Below are 25,373 nucleotides of genomic sequence, written 5' to 3' on the forward strand. Positions count from 1 at the left end.
CCCTAGGCAATTTCCGAAATCGACCCTAGTCTTGGGCGCTTAGGGGCAATTCCTTGAATCAACCCTTAATGATACTCAGAATTAACCCTGGGTTATTCTCGGAATCAACCTTGAGTGATTCTGGGAATCGACACTGGGCAATTCTCGGAATCAACCCTGGGCGATTATCGGGATCGACCCTGGGTGATTCTCGGAATCGACCCTAGGTGATTCTTGGAATTGGCCTTGGGTAATTCCCTAAATCGATACCCTAGAAGATACCCGGAATCGAACCTGGGCGATTCTCGCAACCGACTCTAGGCAATACTCTGGGAACCTAGGGGCGATTCCTGGAATAAACTCGGGGCGATACTCGAAATCGAACTTGGGCAATTCTCGGAATCGACCCTGTGCGGTTCCTAGAATCGATCCTGGGAGATTCCTAGAATTGACCCTAGGAAATTCCTGAAATCAAACTTGGGTGACTTCCATAATTGACACCCTAGGTGATACCTGGAATTGACCCTAGGTGACATCCATGGATCTCAGGGGCAATTCCTAGAATCAACCCTTGGCAATTCCAGGAATCGACCCTTATCTAGGGCGCCCAGCAGCGATTCCCGAAATCGACTTATGTTATTTCCGAAATCAGCTTGGGGTGCCCATGGTCTATTCCTTGAATTGAGTCTTTGCACCTCGAGCCTCTAGGCTATGGGCCTAGGTAGGAGTGCCAACCCTCCCTCGCCAAGGGCCCCTGGGTGCTTATAGGTGATTCCTGAAATCAACCCTGGGCACCCAGGGCCCCTGGGCTGCGGGCCTAGGCGAGGGTGCCTCTCTTACTTGCGTCAAGGACCGCAACTGAGGGTTGATTCTGGGAATCACCCTTGGGTGCTTAGGGCCCTTGAGTCGCGGGCCTGGGTGGGGGCGCCTCGCTCGCCGGTGCCCAGGGCCCTTGACCAGGAGCCTGGGAGGAGGTACCTTGCATGCCCCTGCCCTGGCCAGTGGCCCAGGGGCCCTAGGTACCCAAGGTCAATTCCCGGAATCGGCCCTGGGTGCCCAAGGTCCTTGGGCTGTAAGCATGGGGGGGGGGGAGAGGGGGAATGCCTCACTTAGGCCTGCAACGCATGGGCTCTAGGTGCCTAGGGCCACTGGGTCGCGAGCTTGGTCACCTCACCCGCTCGTGCCCCCGCCGAGGCCCGCGCCCTAGGAGCTTTGGGCACCTAGAGTCAATTCCTGGAATCGACCCTAGGCGAGAAGTTGTGGGAACCTAGGGTTGATTCCAAGAATTGGCCCTAGGAGTCGAGGGCTGATTTCAGGAATCAACCCTGGGTAGCTAGAGCCGATTCCAAGAATCGACCCTAGGCGCCTAGGACCTTCGGGCTGCAGGCCTATGCGGGGATGGGAGATGTGCCCTTGTCCAGGCTTGTGACTCGTAGGGCCCCTTAGTCACGGTGGGAAGTTGTCTTAGGCTAAGATCTGAAAAGAGTTATGCTTTTAGCCTTAAAATAAAAATTACTCTTGGAATAATGACTCTTTCATTCAAGTCTTCATTTTTAAAGTTTTTTTTAGTCATATAATTTGTTCATAATGACATGGTTGAAATATGTTGAAAAGTTAAGGGTTTTTAATTCCATGGTTGAAAAATGGTCAAAATTTTAAGGTTTTCCGGGTCCCATTATTTATCTTTAATGCCATTGCTAAAAAATGTTGAAATTGTACTTTGAAAAAATAATAAATTATTCTAGGATCAACACTTTTCATTTTCAGTGTGTTTTTCATCTATTTTGCACAAAAAAATTGGTTTTTACTGACATTTTTAAAAAATGTTGAAAATTTACCCTTAAAAAAAGATCATTCAAAAATACACACTTTTTATTTTTGGGTTGTTTTTCATGGTTTTTTTGTGGGTTTTTTGGCTAGAGTTCTCGTTTTGAGTATATAGTTTCGCTTAAAAATTTACATTGTTTAATTTAATAATAATAATAATTATTTTAATATTAATTAGTTATAATTATTCAATTTTTAATAAATAATATAAGCATATCATGTTATATCTTATTATTTTCTATAATATTATTTCTTGAAATAATTAAACCTTTTCTATAATATTTTTTTAAGGAATAATTGAACATTTTCTATTTTCAATAATTTTTAACGTCTTTCTCTAACATCTTTCCCAACATTTTCCCAATACCATTGCATTTTTAAAAAATTAGTCTCTTTCTCTTCATCTATGTTTCTTATTTCTTTTTGTTTCTTGCTTCATGTCCTTCCTAGGTAAAAGATTCACCTAAAAAATAAAATATTTCAACTATTATTAACGTAATTTCTCCATAAACATTATTTTCTCATTATAAATTAGAACAATAAAAATCTACATTCGGAAAACATATCTTATAACTTATTCTAAACTTATTAAATCGTGTAAATCATATGTATTATAATATATCTTATAACTTATTATAGATAAATATTATGATAAAAATATATAATATTAAACTTAACTTTACTTTTATATATACATAATTTTTAAAACAACGTTAAAATTAGATCTTATAACTTTTTTTTAAACTTACTATAGATAAATGTTATGATAAAAATATATAATATTAAACTTTACTATATATATAATTTTAAAAACAATGTTAAAATTTGTTGATTAGCATATAAGGCCTTAAATTAAAATTTTATATTATTTTATTTAAATAAAAGAATATCACACAGGCGGTTACCGACTAGATAGTTATGAAGGAATCTTATTGTTTGATAGCATGGACTTTTGAGAGTATTATGTCGACGGGATGATAAATAAGTGAGTTTCAGGTATAATTGGTTTATTTTAAGTGAGTATGATTATAATTATTTAGGATTTTAAAGTTGGGAATCATGAGGTGAAACTATAATTGATACACTAATTTTTTTTCAATTGATGTCGATATGAAAGTGGGGTTTAGTGTAGATATTATGTCTTGATGCATGTGTTCTCTTTTGTTGTAATGTTGCTCTTTATATATTATTATTTAGGTTAAGGTTTTAACTTTTTAGATTTTAAGTTATAAAAGAATTTTAAGAATGTTGTTAAAGTATGTTGATAGAGTGTTGTTAAAGTATGTTTATGAGTTGGAGTAATTTTTTATTATAATGATAATATTTAGTGATTTTTTATTTTAATGTTAATGATTAATATATATATGAGTTAAAATTGATTTATTAGATTTATTTTTTAAGTTTATTTTTATATTTAAAAAATATTAAGAGAAATGTTTCAACATTCTTATAGTTTTGATGATTTAGGAGGTTAGAGAGTTAAACATTGTTATAAAGTTATTTTGAAATTGTAATTTAATTTGAGTATAAGCAATGTGTTTTAGGAGAGTTCTTATTTTCAATCTTCTTAATATTACAAATATGATGAATCCTCATATACCATAATATTTTAACATTGATAAATTTATTTTTAAAAACTTGAAATTAATAAATCAAATAAAAATCAAATTAATAATAAAAATATTTAATATTATATATAAAAATAAATAATTTAAATAAAATTTTAGAAAAAACTAATTTAAAATGAAACACTAAAGGCATCATAAAGCGTATGGTCATTTAGAGAAGTGTTTTACTTTTATTTTAATAATATTATCAAAATGATTTTTATGAACTTAAGAGTAAATCATCATATGAATCAACATTATTTATCTTTGTTGCTCTTTATATATTATTATTTAGGTTAAGGTTTTAACTTTTAGATTTTAAGTTATAAAAGAATTTTAAGAATGTTGTTAAAGTATCTTTATAGAATGTTGTTAAAGTATGCTTATGAGTTGGAGTATCTTTTGACTAATATAATATTTAGTGATTTTTTTATTATAATGATAATATTTAGTGATTTTTTATTTTAATATTAATGATTAATATATATGAGTTATAATTGATTTATTAGATTTATTTTTTAAGTTTATTTTCATATTTAAAAAATATCAAGAAAAATGTTTCAACTTTACTATAGTTTTGATGATTTAGGAGGTTAGGAAGTTGAATATCATTATAAAGTTATTTTGAAATTGTGATTTAATTTGAGTATAGGTAATGTTTTTAGGAGAGTTTTTCTCATCTTCAACCCTCTTAGTATTGCAAATATGATGAATCCTCATATACCATAATATTTTGGCATTGATAAATTCATTTTTAAAAACTTGAAATTAATAAATCAATTTAAAATCAAATTAATAATAAAATATTTAATATTATATATAAAAATAAATAATTTAAATAAAATTTAAAAAAAAAACTGATTTAAAATAAAACACTAAAGAAATCATAAAGCTTATGGTCATTTAGAAAAGTGTTTTATTTTCAGTTTAATAATATTATCAATTTTTTTTATAAACTTATCTTTAAAAATAAATCCTCATATGAATCAACATTGTTTATCTTTTTAAATGTAAATTGTTAAAAATAATATACAAATTACCATTATTAAAATTAATAACATAATAACAAAGCCAAATCTGTAAATTCCAATATAAAACTATACATTTAATTAAATATAAATCCCTTCAATTTATATTTAAATATAGTGTTCTCGCATCTTTTTCATTTACTTTTAAATATAGTGTTCTCGCATCTTTTTCATTTACTTATCATATTTTATAAAATCATTATTATAGTATTCATTATTTCGATATGCAATATTGAGTCTACAAACTATTTTTTGTATAATTAACAAATATATGGTTAGAGAAGATATCACTATTTTAATTTATCTTAACTTATAATTAAGAAATATATTATATAATATAAAAAATTTCATTATTTTATTTTATCTTAATTCATAGAAACACAGTCCTATCAAATTAAGTATAAAGATAAAGAAGAACGAGTATACAATTACTTTCTTTTAAAGATTAGAAAAGCAAGAATTTAATAAAGTTAGATCCCATTCTTCATGTCGCCCCACTAAAGTAATTATTCGCACTGATATTTCCATGCCCCCACCGTTAAATTTTCACATGCAATTGCCATTCCACACTACGCATCCCAGTGAAACAACACTCACAAGTCATTGCTTGAACTTCTAGTTCAAGTGTGTGAAAAAGTATTAGGCCTATCTCATACATTAAAAAAGAAGCATGAAGCATGACAAGTACGTGAGAATAGAATGACAGCTAACCTACTTGCGAAAGAATGGGTCCCAAATTAATTTCACCTTAGAAGTATCCATTTTTTTTAATTGGTATTGGTATTTTTTATTTTAGAAAAGTAAATAAAATTATTATTATTATTTAATTTTAAGGTTACGATCAAGCCAAACGCCAAATTAGTGTATGAGACTTTTTTGTTTGTGGTACAAGGGATCCATTTCCGTGCATCGATTTGACTGCTAAGTCTATAAAGACATACATACTCTACCCCCCTCTAGTTTTGAACTTGCGACCTCTTAAGAGAAAATACCTGCTCTTAACCATTAGGCCCACTCAAACTGTGTTTGGGATATAATATTTTTAAAACTTATAGGAAAAAAGTAAAAACAAATATATCAAAATTAAAGGCAATACATTTTATTTTATTTTCTTTATTGAAGTGAGCCTTGTCCTCATTGAGTACATGACCATGGTTAGGCACTCAATGTATAAGACCAAGATAAATGACATAGATGCCAAGAGGATCCCCAAGATTTCTTGGAGTTCTAGCCAAAACCACAAGTAACTCAAACTAGGATGACATCAAAATGTAAAGTCTTAGCTAATTTATTGGTATATACAAGAGATGTTATTTTACAAAATAATGAAAATATTAAAAATATTATTACTTTTAAATAATGATAATAAGAAGATGAAAAGAAGCTAAATATACTATAAGGAAGTGTTCAACCCTAATCTAGAAGATCAAAAGTATCTCTCAATTCTAACTAGTGCAAAGAAGAAAATCAACATTGGTAAAATTCTTACCAATTCGCAAGCCCTAGATGGAAAAATTGGGTGATCTACAACTCCCAAAATACAGTTGGATGCAAGAATCTATCTTCTTTGTTATACTAAGAAGTTTGAAGATGAAAAAATATTTCTTCTCTAGTGCCCTATTTATACTCAAATTGGATTAGAATTTCAAAATATCTATCACAATATCAACCTTCCTAACCTCTCGAGTCATCAAAACTATGGTGATATTGGAGTACTTATCTTAATTTTTTTTTATTATAGAAATAAAATTTTAAAGAAATCTAAGTAACCTCTTACATTTCTTAAGGTTGGTTAGACCAACTTTAATTTTAGTATATATTAATCATCATCATCATCAACAAAAATTAGATGTCTCAATTTTATATTTATTTTAAGTCATAAATCTTATAATATGTTGTGTGTGTGTGTTGACATAAATTTTATGTTTTCTAAAATAAAACCAACCTAGATCCATCTTAAATATGGATCTACCAAGCATCAAGAGGGATCGAGTTTGGAGTTAATATGGATTTAAACTAGTACTATTGCATTCCATAATGTATTTCTTCAAACCTTCAAATGGGCTCCATCATAACAAATATCATAGACAAATACCATGGGCTATGCAATACCATGGGTTTGTAAATCACCATTAGTAAACCCATCGAACAAATAACTCAAAATTATCTAACTATATTAAGTATTAATTATTACTTTTTAATTCTAATTTTATTTTAAATAATTTGATTGAATCAACATAACATTACATTACATAAGCCCACGATCAGGTGCGAAGCATGCAAGGAAGCACTGTGGGATTTGGGTCGCAGTGCCCATGGTAATGATGGTAATGAAGGATGGGGGAAGACATGGCCACCCCCACACGCATAAGCCCATGCAAGGAAAGAATAGTCATATTGATGCAAAGAGGTGGTGGCATACAATGGTGTGTGAGGCCATCAATCCAAAGGGTAAAACCTGTCTTATAATTTTGGGAGGAAGGATCCATAAACTTTCTGCAGGTAATCAGGCATTGGGGTTGAGTGATATGTATACTGCATAGGGGTCATCGAGGGCAGTTTACTAGGCAGGTGTCCGGTCCTCTCCACATTGCCTTCACTCCTGTGGGTACGTTACAGTCGACCCTTTTATTTTTATTATGTCTTCGATGCTTTTTCTCCATGTCAAATGGTTTTGGTTTGTATGCATGGCAGTTTCTGTCAGGTTTTGGGATTCGTATGTACATGCAGGTGTTTGTTTTATATCTTGCACTTTTGAAGCCCTTTGGTCTGTGGGTTTATCAAGCCCTTAAAGCCCTCCTCTCCACAACCAAAGCCAAACCATTGATTGGGGTTGGGGGGTCGAGCCTTCTTTTGATTATGGTTCATCTATAACAGTTTGGGGTTTGAGCATGGGTGGTTTCTAGCGCATGCAAAGTTGCTCAGGGGACACCAATCACAGTTTAATTTTTCTGAAAAGGGTTGCTTTGAGTCTGATGTGTCTATGGTCAATTGGAAGTCAGTACACCTAGGTTATTGGTTTCAGTCTGGGAAGAAGGTGGAAAACCCTTTATTTCCTTATAGGGTCTCTTGGTCATTGGTGTAGTGAATATAATATGGTTCAAGGTTACACTCTACAAGATAAGCCTCGTAAGTCTTCTTAAGATTCATATCATCGAGAATGGACTAATCTAGTAAAGAGAATCCTTGGGAAACATCAAGATATGAAATTACGATTCAGTTTTATTGAATTGTTATTTGGTTGTTGTTGTCTATTATTTCTCACAAGAACCCACCCTCATTGAGACACTAAGCCTTATATTGTTCTATTTGCACCTGGGTTACCTTCTGTGGACAACCAATCGAGAGCCAACGACTCTAGGATTTTAATTGCAAGGACACTTTGGAAATATTTGTTAGGGGTCTTTCACGCAACCATGATACACTCGTCGTCCCTCTGGAATCATGGTTTGCGCTCAGGCAAGGGGCGTGGTCGTGGAGGTAATTAGAATAGATCCTTCAGGGGCTGTGGACATATGAGAATCAGTTGTATGGGGAATGTAGTAGCTAATGCTGATAGAACATGCATTCCATCATGGGCCAGAAATGAAATTAGAGAATGGGAGGAGGAAATATATAATGAGGCGGATCCCAACGACCAAGAGATTTTGGCTGACTTTGGTGATATTTTACCAGACTTGGGCCACACACATGGTAGACGAACCTTGTTAATGTAAACTCTTCATATTTATTAGATGATGAAGATTTTATTAGCTAAGGCATTAATGTTGCCACTTACAGGTATCCCAGAGCCCTTAGAAGATATGTAGATAACTCAGAGGGAACTCTAATTGATTTAATGCCAAATTCTGCAACATAATGCCCACCTGGCACCCATTGAGAGACATATCTCATGCATGCCTCCGTTAGAGCAGCCTGGATCTATTTCCAAAGATCCAACTTTAGTAGAATCATTAGATGATTAAGTTTGCTCAAATATATAGGAAGGTATTTTTGGCTTTTTTTAGTAGGCTAGTTGATATCAGAGGGTATAAGGGCACTCTTGTTTATTTTTCCTTGCTCGAAATTCTTGGACATTTCCAAATTTGGACTAGTTATGATGCAACCAAATGGTTAACAGACCTAGTTTCCCACTAGAGAGGTTGAAACCATCTGGCCATGGATAAAAATGTTGTAATACGTACTACAGTTTGAAGTAATAGAAAGGCACTACCTCAACTTACAAAAAAAAACATTATATTAAATAACGTTTTATAACATCACTACCATACTAAGTTATAAGGCACCTCTCAACACCATAAATAATATACTTAATTTTATTATCATTTAAATTATAAATTTTGGTGTATTTTTTAATATTTCACAATATAATTAATTTAATGTTGAGTGAAATTATTTAATTATTTATAATTGTTGTTTATATATTTTAAATAAAAATAAAAATATTTATTTTAATTAAATTTATAAATACAAAATTTATTTAACAACTTTTATATATATATATATATATATATATATATAAAAGAGAGTATCAAATAACAAACAAATAAAGTATTAAAGATCATCTCATAAAATGACATCCATTCTCTCCCAATATTGAAATATATAAGTAGAGAAAAGAATAATAAATTAATAGAAATCATTTTAATTTTCATGGAGAACTGGGGTGTTGTAGAGAGACAATCGAAGAAATTTTATTTTAACAAGTGTACTATGCAATGTTGCTGCTTAGTACCTGTTTCTTATACAAAAAGTAGAGAATTCTTATCCGGTGAATATGATCATATAACTTAGTTATATTAAGTGCATGATTATATATATATATATATAGAGAGAGAGAGAGAGAGATATATATTCTAGAGAACATTAAATAAACAAACATATGAAGTATTAAAGATCTTTCCATAAAACGTCATTCATTCTCTCCTAAAATTGAAATATATAAGTAGAGAAAAGAATAATAAATTAATATAAATCATTTTAATTTTCATGGAGATAATAGGTGATGCGGAGAGACAAGGGAAGAAATTCTAGGTGAATGTGATCATATAACTTAGTTATATTAAGTGCATGATTTAAGCACCACAACCTTTGTGGAGGGGGAATCAAATTGCTAACAATCTATCCGTACATGATAACATAGTTTAATGAAAAAGTGTCCACAACAATTAAATAATTAACAATAAAAAAATATTATGATTAATAAAATATATTAATGAAAAATGGTGGAAAAACATTGTTATTAGAAAAAAAAGTTTTTATTAGAAAGAATACAACAATTAATTGAGGATGATGATGATTACCATCCACTAAGACCATATGGTCTATCGGACTTTAAGGAAGGAGTGATCATTAAGGTCTATCTATATATTTAACCAAAAAAAAAAATATTGTGAATTTTTTTTTAACAATTTTAAACTATGAAAAATTGATTTTAAACCACATAAAAATAGTCATCCACCAATCAAAAATTAGAAATTCAAATTTTAAAAATTAAAAAAATAATTTTCAATTTTTAAAAAAAATAAGTTAATATTTAATTTTAACAAAATTTTAATAAAATTTGGAAATAGTTTCTAAAAATTTGTAAATTAATTAAAAATTAAAACATTTTAATCCAAATTGATTATATTATACTTTGCCTTAAACAATTATAAAAGTATGTTATATCTAACTTTTTATTATATTTTTTTATTATAGCATACACTTCACAATGTGATGTACAAAGGTTGAAGAATTATATATATTTATTTTGTAATTTATTCATTATTATATTATTAAGTAAATTATTTTAATGATCTAAAAATTATAATGTAATGATTTATTTAAAAATCAAGTGTAAATATTTTACCATTTAATTTTTTTATTTTATAATTTAATTAAAAATGTAAATTTAAGTTGAGTTTATACCATCTAAATATTTTTAATAAATTATGATACTGATTTATTTATATATTTAAAAATGTAATTTAAATAATTAAAAAATGAAATTAAAAAGATGATATCACCTATTGAGAATTTTATGAGAGTCACTTATTTTGAAAGTTATAGTAATTTTAATATTAGTCCAAAAAGTTATAGGAATAGTAATGCAATGCAGGGTTATACCGACAATAATGTAACGTGATCTTTGATAAAGTGGCTGAAAGTATGTTTTAGTTATAAATTCTTTTTATAAAAAAATTTAAATATAATATGAATATAATATATTTTTATAAATATAATAAAAATAAAATGATGGTATTATATTACATGTTCAATAATTTAGTGAAAAATAAATTAAAAAAGAATTTCAATAAAAAAACTATTTTATAGCCCATAGGGTGTAAAGACTTTTAATAATTTACCTTTTTTTTAATAAAGATAATATGCTTACAAAATATTCACTTTTATAGCTTACAGGGTGTAAAGACCCCTAATATTCCAATTCTTTTTTTAATAAAGATAATATGCTTACAAAATATTCACTTTTGATAATTACTTGTCTATGGATGATTAGCTAGTCCCAACAATGTTTATAAGGATGTCATATTCCATAACTCATTGTTGAATGAATGCAATTATTATGGAGGTCATGTTCTTATCATCTCTTACATTTGTATTTAAAAGTTTGTGTTGAGAAACAATTTTATAATCTTCTTTATTCACATACCAACTATGCCTTTTTTACACAATTTTTATTCCCAAAGGTTTATCAATACAATGGTGCTACATTTAATTTCATCAGATATAAATTTAAACCATAATGCTTAATTCTTATTTCTTCCACTATACACATTTAAGCTAATACACTATCTTAATAAATGACTACCTTCCTTTTTCAAACAACCAACCTATGATTATTTATGTGTTTACTTTATTGTTTGGATGATGCATGTGGTACATTGTTTTCTAGGTTTATTGTAAGGTTCTCTTTCGACCTTAATAAAAGGAAGGGACTTAGTTCATTCCTCAGTAAGTATATCTCTCTCTCTCTCGCTATATATCTAGGAAAGGTCTTCATTCGTATTCGTAATGGAAGGGTTATTTATTGAAAGGTATTCCTCTCCCGGTATGATAGAACGAGCGACTTTGTACTATCAAATTTCATAAACAAATAGTCAACTCCTTTAGAGTCTATTATATATATATATATATATATATATATATATATATATCTTTTTCTCTAAACATTAATCATTTTAATGTTTGTAATACATTATTGGTTATCCTTCTATGCAACACATCCTCCTCGAAGAAGTTTCTCGACTTGGAATTATTGTAATCAGAGACACATATATAATGTTTTGGTTTTAAGTTTTTTGTTTTGATGTGGTATTATTTGAATAATTATTCTGAGTTATATGTGTTATCAACATCCTTCTAGATTGTTCTATGTTTAAGAGGGAATATCATCCCACTTGCCATGTATATAGTTTTGGGTTGACCTTAACCAATGACTCAGATTATTTGCGAATGAATCAATGGTTGTATTGAAATTAGAGTTTTATCACTTGGTTAATGACCTCATTTGGTCACTATTGTGTTGATTCATTTCCTCACTTTCCCTTCTTTGATTATGCCACTTTGCGGCTAGGGTTTTAATATTTCTTTCAATGACAACCACTGCTTTCCTTGGCTCCATATCCACAGGTGTATTCTAGTTATCTTTATTAGGTATGACATCTCCATCTGTCACTTATATGTAGTTGACTCAGTTTTCTATCGAGTGGAAATTGTTTCTCCCTGAAATGTGTCAACATCCTTTCCAAAGTTAAAGGTTGATTTATATAGTAGATTTATTTTCAATTTTTAACATGAAATTGCGGTTGCAATGGTATAAATACATGTCTAACGTTACAATTTATGTTCTTGCATATTTGCAAGGACATTCCTTAAGTCTTGAGGAAGTGAATCTCTATATTCACATAGATTTCAGAGAGGAACTATGAGCAAATTCCTCTAGTGCATCCTTAAGACTTGAAACATTGTAACTACTCTCATGTGTTTGATTATAAAAATACTTATTTTTGTTGTTATAATTTCACCTTTGTTCTTTCGGCTAGTGCCTAAGTTTCAGAATATTTTCTATAGCCACTAGGATTACAAGAAGATGTTTTCTTCCCCTAGGGTTTTTTGCTATAAGAAGGGTAGTTTCTATTTATTATTTATGTGTTGAAATTTCATCGATGGTATTATTGGGTTTTGTTTAACAATGTGTGCCCTTATTATTGGCTAGCCAAGTCTATCGAGCCTTCTCTGTTGAAATCTTATTACTTTCCCTTTTCTATTTTCACTCTAGATAGTTGTAGAGTTGTTGGCCTTGTATCTATGTATCGTATTAGAACGTTTCGATCTCCATGGTTATAATTACACATATTTTTAGTTCTCTCTTTGAATACTTCTATATTTATTTGTTTGATTCCTTGTTTTATCCATTTAACTAGCCATTTTTCTCTTTCTTATACAACAAAGTTTTCCTATAAATGGTTCAATGACCATACAAGGTGATATTCTTGTTCCACTCTTGAACAAAAATTCCAATTCATAGATTCATCCATTTTACAAACTCATGCTCAATCGTGACATTTAGACTTTTGTTTTTTCTTCTTATAACAAATATTCACTATTTGAATTATTCCAAAGTGCTCTATTGCAAAGGCGTTACTGGAAATAAAAGTATTTCTCTGGGTTTTAAATTTTAATGCTGGATTTGTACTTTCTCTGGGTTGGATAACCCTTCAAACCCTCTAGCCTCTCATTGGGAAAAGGTGAATATATGTGTGTGTGGATAGTGATAATGAGCTATATGCTCTTGTTAGTTTTTCTTTTCAGTTCTTATTTTGTCATTTGTCAAGGGAATATGATTTCCCAAACTGAGGAAATTATTGTTTTATGAAAAGGATTATTACAAATCCAAATACAAATACTATGTTATAGAATTGTTTTAACTTTTCTAAGAGAACATCATTTATTCTGGATATCTCCTTAACGTGTTATATATGTGTTTATTGTTTCATCCGAATAGCTTCACCATTTATTTTAGTAGGAATTATTCATTATTTCCTTAAAAAAATTCACAAAGGAAAATCTTCTGAGTAGTATTAAACTCTAGTTCAATATTTAGGTATATAGTTTATTTATTATGGTTTTAATCAATTCCTCTTGTTCCTACCTCAAGGATTATGTGTTGAGGTTAATATTTATATTTACATATGCTTTTGATCGGAGAATTTTTATTGTTTCTCCTTTAGAACATTCGAAACAACTACACACTTTCTTCAAATTCTTCCTAAACAACACTATTCATGAATATGGTTTAATATATGTCTATGTGTATATAAATAACATGGTGTTTGACATACTATGGGTTTATTCAAGTTTATAAAGGAAACTTGTATATTTGTACATTCTCTTCTGAATGTCATCTTTGTATTTTATGATTCTTTATTTGTAATATTTTTCTTTAATTACAGGTTCAGTTGTGTTATCTATATGTTTTCATATGGCATCCACTTGTAGCATACATACATATATAAGAAATTCTAGTATTAATAATATCTATTCTCTTCTACCAAGTTCGAATTGTGTATTTTAAATAGATATTATTCCTTTTGTCATATAATTTCTCTTTCTTTAATTAATATCATCATACGAAGGAAAAAAATATAAATACTTAGTACTTAAATTTAGTAACATATTAATTTTAGTTTTCCTTTCTTCATTATAACTAAAGAAATAGTAAACCAGATATAAAGGAAATAAACAATTTTCATTTGAATGTTGTTAAGAAAATACAAGAGTTAGAGACACTGACTTGAACAATTTTCCTAGTAAATTAAGAGTTAAGTATTTGGCTCCTCCCAACCTTGAAACAACCAATGTTGGTCCCCCAAAGAAACTAGGCCTACAATTCCATTTTTGTCTATTACCCTTTGCTTCTCTTCCTTCTCTCAAATTCTTCTCTTGGAAATTGTGTGACAAAAGAAAGTAAAATCACAAAAAAATTATCCATCCACCACTCTTTGGGGGGTTATTAACTGCCTCCACCTCACCAACAAGTGGTGCGCAATTAACTGCTCATTAATGAACTCTTGTTTCCCACTTCTAAAGAGAACTCACCGTCTTCTAGTAAACATTTAATTTTCCAATATCATAATTCCATAATTAAATCTAATCACCTAGATTAGATGCATAGGACTTGTTGATGGATAATGATAATTTCCAAAATAAAATTACAACCTTTTTCCTCTTTCAGCCATATACACTTTAACCATCAATTTCCTGTTTTGTCTTTATTTATAAAATAAAAACATAATTACGAATTTACAAACAATTACCATCAACAAAATTACTGATGATTAAATGTCTATATGCCTTTTAATGTAGCATACTTAAACGAAAATTAAACTTATGCACATTTATTTACAATGAAATCATTAAGCTAAGGGATATCATGAATACATATAAATCAGAATGTTAATAGGTACCCATGGCATACTATTTTTTCTAGCCATAATTTATCTATTATAAATTTTGGAGGGTTTTCGTCCATATTTTCCAGTATAATTTTCCCAGAATCCAGTAGGTATTTATTGGAATTAGAAGTCTGAGTTGTGAACTCTCCACAATACGAATGCCCCAAGAGTTTTGTAGGGTTTTGAATCCATATATGTAGTAAAAATCCCATTTTAAACAACAAAGATCAAGATTTGACCAAAACAAAATTGCCAGATTCTGGCCAAAAAATCCAATATGTATAATAGTCAGATTACGCCATTTTTCTGAGTGGAATCAGGATTGTAAAGTCTTGTATCAAACATTTGTATACCTCAATTTGTACAAGTATTTATGAAAATTTTAGGTAGATTGTGGATAGTATAAGATAGAATATGATGAAGGAAAGTGTGAATGGATTAGTTTGAGGGTGACATATTCACGGTGTAAAGATAATATAAAATTTATATATAAAGAAAGGAAGATTATGAGGATTTATGATGGAGTATGTAGAAGATATACTATATTGTATGGAAAATATAGAGAATTGTGATGTTTATATGAAGAATTTTAAATAACAGAAAATAAAAGTGACACATTTAAAGAAGATAAAACACTTTATTGATATTTTAAAAGGTGTAACACCCTCCTCTCACATCTACCCAAGAAACTGGCTAGCCAGGGTAAACATGCGACAAGAGGCCACTATCATATGATTCAACCTCCTAAGTCACATTAAGGAAGTGGAACCAACAAAAACACATCATACAAACATCGAACATCATGAATAGAACCCTTAGAAGACAAGTCAGCCACTCATACAGCTTGTCCCTGGGTCCCACTGTTGTTTTGGGTCTCTTGGGCCACAATCACTCTCATGCTATGGGAAAGGGAGCGACCAACAACCTAAAGTCACTCTCACAGGCCTACCTACCAGCAATTGTGGACCAAAATTTCTAGTGTTGTGCCAACGACTCTAGGATTTGAGACACTTTTTCAGGCCCAGAGCCCTGGACACTTCCCAGAACTAATCCATCTCTTCAAATCAGTAAAGTAACATGGAAATGAAAGTACTAAAGAAAATTCCCACAGGGCTTTGGATTGACAGTGAATGGGTGCATTGTTAAGGAACTCCTTGCTATAGGTCACTAGTTCAAATCCACCATGGGTGCTTACCTACCAAAAAAAAGAAAGTACTAAAGAAAATATTTTTTCAAGACCTTGACTTGTTCCCTACTATCCATGACAGACATTTCATCAAACATATCATCGACATGTAACCTACAAGTGTAAACAACAAAATTAAGTGTAGGGATCTCATACTTATCTAAGAATCACTATGAACCATTGTTCCCTCATTCCATTTGCTTCATTATCAACTATTAGGTCATAGGCACATTATCCATTCACATACAAGTAAAAACATGCTGAGAGCCATACATAGCTATTGTCATAAAATGTGCATACAACTAGCATAATAGGAACAAAAATACAATAAACATTTCAACCATCAAATCCATAAATACATCAATACCTTTACACATGAAATTCAAGGGAAAGGATGTCTCATTAATTAATGCAATGAACCAACCAGAGATGGGACTACCATGTTCCACCCGACCATAGAATGGCTGAGCCAATTCTCTCTTCATCCATTCACCCCCATGCCATATTCCAAGCATGAATGTGGGATCTCATAGAACACATCAATCAAACTCATCCAGGGCTTCCAGATGCCATCCACCTCAACCCATCAAATAGTGATTCCACCTCATAGCCAGACATCACCAAAACCATTACCAGATCGATCTCCATCCTAGTCATCCAGGTCTCTGGAGCATTTGTTCCAACCAAGGCTCCAAGACTAGTAACTCAACCCACAACTGTCATCGGGCTCCAAAGCGTTTGTCCAACCAAGGCACCAGGGCTAGTAACTCAACCCACCAAGGGCTCTAGAACATTTATCCAACTCAAGCTCCAGGACTAGTAACTCAACCCAAGTTGTTATAGGGCTCCAGAGTGTTTTTCCAACCAAGGCTCCAGGAACTAATAACTCAACCCAAGCTAAGGAAACATGAGAACCAACCAAAACAAAACAATGAAAATAAACCCACAATCACCATGACTATCCAGGAAATGGAAAGGCTAGGCAATCCACTATCAATCTAGGCAATCCTCCATGCCAATGAAAGATCATCACCAAGAATCCACATGCATATACCATGCATGTCCAAACTAGTGAAGAAATCATACATGCAACTCGGTACCTACAAGAAAATCTGATGTAGCTACTGATGTCAATGCCTTCTTGCGCCTTCCTGCTATTCCTTTGCCTTCTTGCTCCAAAAATCCAAGTACGCCACACCTGCCAAGAGTGCTCCAAGAAAATTATAAGTATCCAAGAGTAGGAGAGAGAGAAAGAATAATGAGAGAGCTCCAAAACTGAACTGATCAAGTCTTGCCCACTAATCCTGAGAAGCCTTTTTATTAATGAGTGATCTATTGTTGAATGTTAGTTTTGCTATGCTAATTTCAACTTCAGAATTAAAAACATTTGCTTATCATTTGCTTCTTGTGCATAGGTTCCCTTATGGTGTTTATGAATGTAACAGGTAAATTTTATCAAGTTTTATATCAAATTTATGAGAAAAATAGCATGAAATTAAAGTGCTAAACAATAGCAAACAAATGTACAACAAACCATCAAAATGAACACTTAACATAGTGTTTTGATGAAGGAGTTCACCCATTCTGGGCTACATCTTCTTGGTCCAGCTTCCATGGCTTGGGCCTTTGTATTAACTCAAAATGGAAAAAAGTGTTGTTTACAATGCTATACTACTCCTGAAACCTACTACAATGTGCTCTATACATCCAAATCATCTAGGAATGCCTTTTCCTGATTCCAATTTGGTTAAATTTTGCTAAAGTTATGGAAAAATCAATTTCTCCTAGGAATTCTCTAATAAAACTGGAGGAACTCCAGTTAACTCCACTAAATCTGGAGTTACCGCCGAATTTGGGGGACCAAGCAATTTTCCGCCATCTTAATTAATCCACAGTTAATTAGGATAAGCTCATATTAATTACAATAAAACTGCAATTAGCGCTAATACCACGTGTTTATGGTTGGCATATAATGATGTAATGGTCACATGCAGATTATCTGATGGTTAAGCTACGAGTTAAGTTGATGGTTATGGTACCACTAGCCGCTGATTTTTGTGATGTGTTCACATGGGAGGGGGCTGGCTCCCTCCTCCCCCCAATAGCCAACAATTATGACTTTAAATATATGTTGTGACGGTAATATGTTAAGAACTAAAGTGCGGGTATAGTGGTAAGTCATGTGGTTTGTTCGGCTGAGGTCACGGGTTTGACTCCGCCGACCTGCCCATAAAAATTTTACACAACGTCTACCGTTAGATCTCCACCTAATGAATGGCCCAGATTGAATACAAAATTACAACATTTTACAAGGCAATTTTACATCTATTTTTACCTTCGGGGGCGCTGCCCCCAATCCCCCGCCAGGGGGGAATCCAAATAATCATCGCCGCCCCCCCTGGACCCCCCTTGTAGCGTACATTTACGGGTGGTGTTGCCGCCACATTACGAACTAGGGTCCAATGCATAAATACCTCTAAATAAACAAGATAATCAGGCTCCACACCCAACAATCTCCCACTTGGAGACTAATTATAGCAACTCCACCGCTACTTCATTTGCTGGACAATGACTTCACTTTGGATCTGGTTGTTTCTCATCTTCATCGTCATACTTGAAGACCAATTGAAACTAAGCAAAATCTCAATTTCTCCCTAGTTACAACTTTTGTTAACATATCTGCAGGATTCTGGATAGTGTGTATCTTTTCTAGCTTCAACTATCCATCTTCCAACACTGATCGTATGAAATGGTACTTGAGCTGTATATGTTTAGTCTTGGAATGAAATGCAGAGTTCTTTGCAAGATGTATGGCACTCTGGCTGTCACTGTATAACCTGCCCAACTCCTGCTTCTTACCCAATTCATCCAGAAACCTTTGTAACCAAATCATTTCTTTACTAGCCTCTGTAGCAACAACATACTCTGCTTCTGTTGTTGAGAGTGCAACAACACTTTGCAGTTTTGAAACCCAACTGACAGTTGTTCCACCTACAATAAACACATACCCTGTGGTGTTCCTCCTGTTATCTCTATCACCCACCATATCTACATCAACATATCCCTGTAGAGAAATGTTTGAACCACCAAAGCATAATGCTTGATTTGTGGTACCTCTCAAATACTTGAGAATCCACTTCACCACCATCCAATGTTCTTTTCCTGAATTGTTCATGTGCCTGCTTACAACTCCCACTGCATGTGCAATATCAGGCCTTGTGTAGACCATTGCATACATTAAACTTCCAACTACTGATGCATATGGAACTTTAGACATATAAGCCATTTCTTCCTGAGTCTTGGGACACACCTCCTTACTTAGTTTGAAATGGCTAGCCAAAGGTATACTAACAGGTTTTGCATTTTGCATATTAAATCTTTTCAACACCTTTTCTATGTACTTTGAGACGATGTTTTTATTCTTCCTGTCTCTAGTTATTCTCATACCAAGGATTTGTTTTGCAGCACCCAAAACCTTCATTGCAAATGAGTTTGACAATTTTCTTTTGAGCACATTTATTTCCTGCATGTTAGAACCTGCAACAAGCATGTCATCTACATACAATAACAATATAATATAGCTGCCATCATTTTTCCTTTTGAGATAAACACAATGATCAGAGTGACATCTAGTATAACCCTGTTCAGACATAAACTTGTCAAATTTTAGATACCACTGTCTTGGAGCCTGTTTTAAGCCATACAAGCTCTTCTTCAACCTGCACACTAGTTTTTCCTTCTCTTTGACCTCATATCCTTGTGGTTGCTGCATATATATCTCTTCCTCCAAATCCCCATGGAGAAAGGCTATCTTTACATCTAACTGCTCAAGATGCAAATCTTTAGCTGCTACTAGACTTAAAATAGTTTTGATTGAAGTCATTTTAACAACAGGAGAAAATATCTCATCAAAGTCTATACCCTTTTTCTGTGCAAACCCCTTCACCACAAGTCTAGCTTTATACCTTTTTATACCTCCTTCTTATTCCTTAAATCTGTAAACCCATTTATTCTTAAATGTTGTTTTACCTGCAGGCAACCTGACTAAGTCCCAAGTCTAGTTATGTGCTAAGGAGTCCATCTCTTCTTTCATGGATTGCTCCCACTTCTTCCTAGTTTCTACCTGTATTGCTTCTTCATAACATTCTGGTTCACCAGAATCAGTCAACAATACATAATATAATGAAGGAGAGTATCAGTCAAGGGGTCTACCTATCCTGGTAGATCTTCTAACACCACTTTCAGGCATTTGAGGTGCTTGTTGTTTTTGTTCTAGCTGTTGATCATTATGATTTTCAGGCACCTTCACTTTTTCTGTGATCTCATCAATCACTGTGTATTCTCTGTTTTCTTTTTCATGTTTCTTTTCCTGCATCGAATCCTTATACAAAACCTTTTCATTGAATATGACATCTTTGCTCCTAATTATTTTGTGTTTTTCATAGTCATAAAAGTGATAACCAAAATCATTAACACCATATCCAATAAAGGTAGATTTATTTGATTTTGCTTCAAGCTTTGTTCTATTTTCTTTATTAATGTGGACAAAGGCTTCACAACCAAAAGTCTTTAAAAATGAGTAGTTTACCTTTTTACCTATCCATGCCTCCTCTGGAATACCACCATCCAAGGAACTTGAAGGCCCTCTGTTTATTAGATAAACAACAGTATCTACAGCATCTACCCAAAATTATAAAGGCAATCCTGCATGCAATCTCATGCACCTTGCATGCTCCATGATTGTCCTGTTCATCCTTTCTGACATAACATTTTCTTGTGGTGTTCCTGGAACTGTCTTTTCTCTGTGAATTCCATTCTCTGAACATTACCTATCAAACTCTTTGCTGCAATATTCACCTTCATTGTCTAATTTGAGACACTTCAACCTTTTCCTTGTCTCATATTCAACCAAAGCTTTCCATTTCTTGAAAGTATCAAATACATTAGATTTATTTCGAATACAATAAATCCAGTTTTTTCTGGTTGCATAATCAATAAAAGTAACATAATAACGAGAGCCACCGAGAGATGATACCTGAGCAGGTCCCCATACATATGTATGCACAAGCTCTAATTTTTTTCTCTTCTTTTCTTTCCTAACTCTGAGGAATCTGAATCTCTTATGTTTTCCATAAACACAATTCTCACAGAATTTTAAATCAACATGCTTCAAACCTAGAGACAAATTTCTTGAGTGAAGAACCTGCATCCCCTTCTCACTCATGTGCCCAAGCGTATGATGCCACAATGTCGTATCTTCTCCTGTAGAGGTTAAAGCATTAATAGAATTAGAAATACCATTGCATAAATACAATGTACCAACCTTTTCTCCTTTTGCTATTACTAGGGCTCCTTTAGTGACCTTCCAGGTTTTATCTATAAAAGTAGTTACACAACCTTCACCTCCCAACTACCCTGTTGAAATTAGATTTTTCTTCAGATCTGGAACATGCCTTACCTCCTTCACTAGCCATTGATGTCCATTCTGCTGTTTTATGAAAACTGTACCCATTCCACTGATTTTACAAGGTTTATCATCACCCAATTGAACCTATCCAAAATCTCCTTGAACATAATCACGAAAATGTTTCCTATCAGGTGTGGCATGGAATGAGGCCCCTGAATCTACCACCCAGGCATCAATAATATTTTCTAATGAAAGAATCAAAGCATCGTGCAACACATCGCCTACAGAAATTAACTGATTGGTAACTGTATTAAATTCATTTAAATGATCAGCAACAAATCCACCTTTTGACATCTTCATATTAAATAAACACTTCATACTAAATACCTTATTTGAGGTCAAGTGTTTTTCATATCGTTTGGCCAATTCTGACATTAAACCCTCTGTTGTTGCTTCCTTTGAAATATTAAATTCTACTGATGGGGCTAGGCACAACCGTATTGTTCCAAGTGCCTTTTTGTCGATAATATCCCATTCTGTGTCTATCATACTTGTCGGTTTCTTTGTCTTTCCGCTCAATGGTAGATACAGATATTTTTGATACAAATAATCTTCCATCTGCATCTTCCATAGCTGGTAGTTTTGGCCGTTAAAGTTTTTGACCCTAAACCTACCATCTTCAACCATTGCTCCCACTTGAACCAGGAACCCTTCTCTCCTGCAATTTTATCAGCCAAATAGACCTTCGGCTCTAATACCAATTTCTAGAAAATTATATATTACAAAGAAATGGAACACATAAAATATATTGCAGAAATATAAACACAGAAAACGCATAAAACAAGAGAGACACAGATATACGTGGTTCACCTAATTTGGGCTATGTCCACGGAGAAACAACCAGTCCTTCCTTTTATATTACCTAGAAAACTGAAGAGATACAACCTACAATAGATACGATATATTTCCCTCTTCGCTCTCACACAATCTCCTCTCTCTTTCTCACTCAGAATATAGATCTACATAGACGCAATACAATTCCCTCATATATAGCGAGGGGTTGCCTTCTAGGGTAAAAAACCCTAAATTAAACATAACTTCTACTGTCAGATCTCCACCTAATGAATGGCCCAGATTGACTACAAAATTACAACATTTTACAAAGCAATTTTACATCTATTTTTAGCTTCAGGGGCGCTACCCCTGATCCCCTGCTAGGGGGGGCTCCAAATAATCATCATCGCCCCCCCTTGGACCCCCCTGGTGGCATACATTTACGGGTGGCATTGCTGCCACATTACAAATAGGTGTCCAATGCGGCAATACCTCTGAATAAAGAAGATAATTAGGCTCCACACCCAACAATTTTGTTGGCAAACCAAACATTCCGCCACAAACTTTTGAATATCATATTTAAGGCCATCCCAAAAAAAATCCTTCTTAACCTTGTGGTAAGTTTTTAAAAATCCCGAGTGCCCTCCTAAGGGAGAGGTGTGCAATTCCATAAGAATATTTTATTTGAGTTGGGAATTCTTACAGAGGTATAAGTGATCTTTGTACCATAACGAATCATTTTTCTAGATAAATGTATTAGATATACTGGGGTCTTGTTGTATATTTTAAATGAGTGCCAACACTTCTTCATCATTCTTCCATTCATCTCTTGCTTTGTTTATCCAATCTGGTTGTGTTAGTGTCAGTGTCTGCATACTTCCATTAGGGATCAAATTTTCTCTTTGCATTTTCATTTTAGGGGTCCCATACTGAAATTGTTACATCATTTCATTAGGTCATGTCAAACTGATCCACTGATGGTTGTCTTCTCTTCAGAAAATATAATTTCTCCCTCATAGAGTATACTTGTTGACCCTTCTTCAGGTTGTCTTTAGTTATGGTTTCATGGTCAATTTGCAATCATGATTTCATTAGGTCATAAGGCATGTTTTCATTAGGTCTTAGGGTTTCATTTCCAAGGTCAAGAGCATGATTTAAAAGTGTAAATAAAGGGCAGCAAGGGTATGAGGATGATAAATAAGTCAAGCATGATGGCTTGTAGGTCATAAATATAATTATCATTTTAACTAATGTAATTTTCTTCTCAAAAAACATGTTTTTGAGGTGAAAACAAAGTATTTTGAGTTAATTTGTATTTCTTATGTAATTTTAAGTCACTTTATGTAATAAATGATCCCGGTTGCACCAATGTATCTCTCCTTGCTATAAGACAAAGAAACACTGCAAAAAATAGTTCAAGTTGAGCATCATTCACATGAAAAGGAATAAAGAAGGGAAGGCATTAAAAACAGAGATTTGGAAAAGGTCAAGAAACATTAGAAAGTGGGTTTTTATAGTGAAAAATCAAAATCTACTCCTATATAAGGTGTCACATTTCATTTTCAAGTTCATCATTCTCATTTGGCAAAGAAGGAGTCAAAAAGTGAGGAAAAGAGGAGAGGTTGAGTGAGCTTTGGGCCAAGGAGAAGTGGCACTGTACTTCTGGAGGTTGGCGCTGCGCGTTTCAGGCAGTGGAGGTAGCGCTGCACGTTCACGGGGTGGCGTTGGGCGTCTGAGCTGGGTGCTGCACATAGGGAGGTTTCAGCAGTGCAAAATTACACTACGCTGCGCGTTCAGGAGGGCACTGCGCCTCTGTAGTTGGCGCTGTGCGTTGAGCAATAAAGACCCAAAAGCCTCCAAACTTCATAAAAACTTCCAAAGAACCCTCTCATCTCTCAAACAAGAGTGCACAGCCTCAAACATTGAAAACATGGATAGAGAAGATAGAGACTATGAGGAGGAGGAAAACACCGGCAGTGACAGTTTGACAGATAAACCTCGACATCAGAGAAAACCACACAAGGGAGGCCGAATTATCAAGGAGGAGCCATAAAACCTCAGAGAATTGTGGGCCTCTCCATTGGTTGTCACTTGTTTCAGACATCTAGGGTGCTATGAGTTCTGTGAGTAGGTAGAGAGAGTTCAACACCATCTTGAGCTCACCAGGCTTTTTGTAGCCCATCTTCAGGACAACAAGGTGACTCTTGCTGGGGTGACATTTACAGTTTCACCTTCCATTATTGCAGATGCAACCAGGATTCCAAATGTAGGGGAGAAGTGGTACAAGGCACAGGACCTAGATGAACACTATTATGAGCCTTACATCAAACCCAACTACAGAAAAGAGGCGAAAAGACTTTTTCCTTTCAAATTCCTTGAAGACAAGTATGCCCCCATGATGAAAATCATCATGAAATATTTCACTTGTGAGGGAAAATTTTCCAGACTGTACACCTATCACATCAAGCTTCTCATGCATTTTACCGGGGTGAGGATGTTAAACCTCCCTTATTTCTTGTTCAAGAATATTGAGAAGATGGCCCATTTCACACAGAAAAAGCCATACCCTCAGCAGATAAGCAGTCTCTATCATTATTCCATGATCAAGATAATTTTGCTTCATCATCTTAGACTCCTCAACATCTCTTGGGAGACATTTATTGCTCATGACATCTTCAGGGGTCCTCAAATTCCTCCACCAGTGTCTCAAGAATTAGGAGGACATTCTAGAACTGCTTAGGTGAAGATAGATGAGAAGGCCAAAGAGACTAGAGCTACCAAGGTGCCCGAGACTTACATGATATATCAGAGGGGCACAAGGAGATTGTTTGCAGCTAATAGGCAAGTTTTTTCTCCATAGGATGTGGAAGGGACCTTTCCTTCTTCATTAACTCATAGGCAAATGCTAGCTCCACAAGATGTGGAAGGGGCTTTGCCTTCTTCATCAACACAGTAGGTATGGGTGTAGCAACTGCACAAAGGGAAAGAAAAGATGCCAGAGGAAAGTTTTGATGATGAGGAGAAAGAGAGAGACTTTGATTTGATAGA

The 25,373-nt window shown here is 33.5% G+C and overlaps 1 pseudogene; it reads left to right on the forward strand.

Annotated features, from left to right (window-relative positions):
* Nucleotides 1-7,857: 7,857 nt before the first annotated feature.
* LOC149186996 (F-box/kelch-repeat protein At5g15710-like) overlaps nucleotides 7,858-25,373 on the forward strand; it is a 70,467-nt pseudogene continuing 52,951 nt past the window's right edge.

The sequence above is a fragment of the Pinus tabuliformis genome, chromosome 3_1, assembly GCF_031772625.1.
Source record: "Pinus tabuliformis cultivar Carrire ecotype Pingquan chromosome 3_1, CPIR1, whole genome shotgun sequence".
Taxonomy (NCBI): domain Eukaryota; kingdom Viridiplantae; phylum Streptophyta; class Pinopsida; order Pinales; family Pinaceae; genus Pinus; species Pinus tabuliformis.